This window comes from Meriones unguiculatus, chromosome 12 (genome assembly GCF_030254825.1).
Source record: "Meriones unguiculatus strain TT.TT164.6M chromosome 12, Bangor_MerUng_6.1, whole genome shotgun sequence".
NCBI lineage: Eukaryota > Metazoa > Chordata > Mammalia > Rodentia > Muridae > Meriones > Meriones unguiculatus.
The window spans coordinates 24608948-24613962 of NC_083360.1; the positions used below are offsets into that span (position 1 = coordinate 24608948).

Below are 5015 nucleotides of genomic sequence, written 5' to 3' on the forward strand. Positions count from 1 at the left end.
AAAGAATTTTAAGAAAAGAAAAAATGTTTCTAAAAATTCCAAGGATAAATGTTAAAGCAACAACTTGACTGTCTGCAGACTGAAAACACTGTTTCTTAGTTTTTCTTTTCCTTTTCCTTTTTCTTTTTTTTTTCTTTTTCTTTTTCTTTTTTTGTAGGCGCAGTGAGCGTTCTTGATGGTAATCAAGAGGGCAGGGTTCACTGGGCCCCTTCCACTATTCTGGGGTCTGAGATAAAAACTGTGAGAGAGATACTCAGTGGCAGTGGCTGATTTTGGACAGGGACTTCTCAGCAGCCAAGGGCCTCTCTCTTGCTCTCTTGTTCTTGCTGGGTGGGTGGTACAGGACTTCTTATTTCTTGGAGGCTGTGTAGGCCATGAGGTCCACCACCCTGTTCCTGTAGCCAAATTCTCTGTTATACCAGGAAATGAGCTTTACAAAGTTGTCACTGAGGGCAATGCCAGCTCCAGCATCAAAGGTGGAAGAGTGGGAGTCACCGTTGAAGTCACAAGAGACAACCTGGTCCTCAGTATAACCCAGGATGCCCTTTAGTGGGCCTTTGGATGCCCGCTTAACCCCCTTCTTGGTGTCTCCTTTTCCCTGTTCCAGAGACAATTGCGTCTTTTCATGCAATGCCAGCCTCATCCCCAAGACATGATGGTCAAGGTCTGAGTGAACAAATTTGGCTGTGTTGGACCCCTGGTTAGCAGGGCTGTCTGCATCTCTGCCCTTCATCGACCTTCCCTACATGATCTACATGTTCTAGTATGTCTCTACCAATGGCAAGTTCAACAGTACAATCAAGGCTGAGAACCAGAAGCTTGTCATCAATGGCAAGTCCATTGCCATCTTCCAGGAGTGAGATCCTGCTAATATCAAATGGGGCACTGCTGGTGCCAAGTATGTTGTGGAGTCTACTGGTGTCTTCACCACCATGGAGAAGGCTGGGGCCCACTTGAAGGGTGGGACCAAAAAGGATATCATCTCTTCCCCTTCCACTGATGCTCCCATGTTTGTGATGATTGTGAACCATGAGAAGTATGACAGTTCACTTAAGATCATCAGCAATGTTTCTTGTACCACCAACTGCTTAGTCCCCAAGGTAATGCAAGACATTTTTTTTTCATTGTGGAAGGACTCATGACTATAGTCCATACCATCACTGCTACCTAGAACACTGGAAAGCTGTGGTGTGATGGCAGTAGGGCTGCCCAGAACATTATCCTGCATCCACTGGTGCTGCCAAGGCTGTGCGCAAGGTCATCCCAGAGCTGAACTAGAAGCTCACTGACATGATCTTCCATGTTCCTACCCACCATGTGTCTATCATGAATCTGACATGTCAACTGTAGAAACCTGCCAAGTATGATGAAAATAGTGTACAGTCCAGGTGACTTGATAGAATACTCATACAGCCATACCCTTAGTCTATATTCTTTTTCTAATACCTTGATACCACAGATTGGATAATTTATACAGAAACAGCATAAGTTTGGTAGAAAGTCTGGTCCAAGGAAAAAGACCCCATCTTGTGATGGTCTTCTTGCTATCAGAGTCCAGAGGTGGAGATACTGGTAGCATCTAGGCCAAATGGCTTTTTTGTTCTGTTTTAAGACATTGTTTTATTTTATGTGTGTGGGTATTTAACCAGCATGTGTGTCTGTGTGCCCTCTGTGTGTCTGTTGCCAATGGAGGTCAGAAAAGTTCACTGAATATTTTAGAATCAGAGTTACAGATGCTTAAGAGCTACCATGTAGGTACTGGATTCATATCTGAGTCCTATGGAAAAAAAAAATCTTAAACACTGAGACAGGGATGAGGGAGGGGGTTACAACCAGGATATAAAGTGAATAAATTGTAAATAATAATAATAATAATAATAATGGTGATGATAATCATTAGCATGTTTAAATTAAAGCTGTGTACCATTCTGTTTATTGATATTAATCAATAACTGTCTTCTCAGACAGTCTTAAGGGTTGATTGAAATCCTGTAGGTTTCTATTTTTACCGAATAAATTAAATTTTATATGAGAAAAAAAATCTTAAACACTAAGCTATCTCTCAAGTCCCCAAACTGGTTTATGTAGTAAATCCACTCTCAAGATACTCAGTTAAGCCATTATTTAACTAATTGTATGGATCAATTGATCTACCTGTAATGAGAGCTATTAGCTACTTAAAACCTGCCTTTTTAGCACTTTCTATTAAGTCTTTTGTCCTTTTGTCGCTTTCTCCATTTGCTCCCAGCCTGCAGATACTTTTGCAACCATGAACACAGAATTGGTGAGGTCAAGGGTTGTGGACAAAGCAGACTCAAGAAAACATAACTCTCTCCTGAAAGAGAGTAATAGACACCTTATGGCCAAATATGAGTGGTCATGGTCCATGAACATTGATTCAGTTTACTCGAAATTCCAAGTCCTTACAGGGCAGCAATTTTTTATGAAGTTCTCAGAGTAATAGAACAAGAAGAGTCAATATCTGCCAAAAACATTGGCGGAAACATCAATTAATTCAGTTTAAGCCAATGTGGAAATCTATGCTATAGACCTCAGATGCTATCTGACGATCTTAGCATCTGGGTTGGTCAATGATAGAAGCTTTTTTGCCTAATAGTAATGAGATGTCTATTTAATAGTCATAACTTAGTTAGCTAACATAGAAAGGTAAGCACCACATGCCTAATAATAGGGCTAAAATAGGCCAAGAAAATCTGGCTCTGGATGTACATCATTCCATCCTCACCACAACGTTGATAGTCAATCAGCCTTTGTAGTTGTATTTGCCTTCTGGGAAATTTTATTCCCAACAGAAATCTCGGAAATCCTAAAAAAGAGAAAACTTTTTTTTCTCTTTCAGTTCTGTAACTTCTCTCGCCATGTGATGAGAAAGCTGACTAGTGTGTTGAGACTATTTTCCAATCAGAGTTTGAACACAAAGCACCACCTTCAATTCTTAGCACATACTACTTCCGGAAGTCTTGGACTCAGGGTAGACTGGCAGGCTGAGATTCAGAATGCCATGTCTGAAAACAATGCATGCCTCATGCTGCCCTGGCAGACCTTATTCACAGTGGCTTTTAGTGATGCAATGAATATAAATAAATTTAACCCCTTGTAGTGACCTTTTTTCAACTGACTTTGATTCTGTCTTAGATATCAAACTTTGGCACGCTGACACATCTACAGAATGACTCCAGGAAAGGTGACTACTTTCTTTTAGCAGTATACTAAATGTCTGCAAATAGTTGTGTCAGAAATAACAGTTTCTAAAATATTTTTTTAAATATTGATTTAAAAAATGTGAAAGTGTGTTTGGCTAAGGCTGAGGATCTGGCTTGCTTCCATGTATGTGGACCTATCTGCATTGCCCCCGTGGCACGCCTGGGTTGGCTACCCAGAGGCTATTTAAGCTGTGGGCTGGCTTTCCCCGGGGTCCGAGGATTGTTCAATGTTCCTGAATAAACTGCATTGGAAAAAAAAAAAAAAAACAAAAAAAAATTTTGAAAGTGTGTTATGTTCATGTGAATATGTTAATGTGACTGCAGGTGTCCACAGAGAGCAAAAGATGGTGGCAGATGGCCTGATTGTATTACAGGCATCAATAATCCAACCAATGTGGGCACTAGGGACAGAACTTTTGTGCTTGTAACTGCTGAGATATTTATCTAGCTCTGAGATAATTTTTTTAAAATAATTAATTTTCTTTATATATCTATTTATTACAATTTATTCACTTTTTATTCTCACTGCAGCCCCCTCCCTTGTCTCCATCCAACCCCACACAACCTCCCTCTTCTTAGCAATTATTTTGTTTGTTCTAGTTCTATGGAGTCAAAAGCATGACATTTGTCTTTCTTGACTCTTTTGGAGGGTTAAGTTGATGAGAGACATCAGACAAACACTGTTGATCAGCAGCAGGAGGAAGAAATGGATTACTTCTGAGAAAGAAAACTGAATCTGCAGAAGCTGAAAAGATAATGTTTCTACCAACAATCTGGTAGCCCTACCTAATGAGATGGAATGGACTAAAATATTGAAAGGATTTTAGACTTTTCCAAATTTAACTTTCAAACATGAAAAAAGTGAATTGGGAATGTGATTATATAGATGTTTAATATATTTTATTTTTAATTTGGAAAAAATTATCTATTTTAATATTTTTCCAGCAATATCATGGTATCAAAAGACTTAAATTTAAATATGGGCTACTTCATTATTAGTAATTTGTTATTGATATATAATTTTTTGTCATTGAAAAAAACAGGCCCCATTGCAGGATATGTTCATCAATAGTATTGAAATTAAAATGCAGGCTGGAAAATCAAATAGTGATTTAAGTTGTATATCTGGGGCTGATTTAACTAAGACATCGTTTGGACCCATTTGAGTTTTCTGAGTGCTCGCATGGTCATGCCTACTCATTTTTGCATTCTTAGGCTGCTTCCAGGAGCAGTGTTTGCCTGAGGAGGATTAGGCAGGCACCTGAAAAGAAGAGATAATTTGTTAAGATTCTGCTCTGATATCTGTGTAAGGAAAGAATGATGTTATATGCATACAATGTGGACCAAGAGAGACATTCCAGAGAGTATTATCCCAGTCTCTTTTTGACTGAGATTATTAGTAAAACATTCCCAACTCTCTGATACTTAACTTATTACATCATAAGCAAATCTTTTAGCTGATTGACAAGTGATAGCTATACATGCTGGACCCCAGACTTTCCTTTGAGGAAGTCTGAATTTCTTCTATCTTTCTGCCTTACATTATTCACTTTTTTCTTGCTGGAAGAAGAGCCTTGGGTAGCTATTGTATGGATGGGAAAGTATCTTTCTAACGTCATACAGGTTTGATTTGAACATCAGGGCCAAGTGTGAAACTGCCCTGTGTTATCTGTCCCTCAAAAACAAGTTGTCATTAATCATTAATGAAGAACACTTTCCTTGTGTGTAGGGAACAGCTAGCTTTGATTTGAGTTAAGACTTCAAATGCACTTGGTTAAAAATTTAAGGAAT

General features: G+C 38.9%; 1 pseudogene; it reads left to right on the forward strand.

The window, feature by feature from the left end:
- Positions 1-655: 655 nt before the first annotated feature.
- On the forward strand, positions 656-1171 carry LOC110558526 (glyceraldehyde-3-phosphate dehydrogenase-like; annotated as a pseudogene).
- Positions 1172-5015: the final 3844 nt, after the last annotated feature.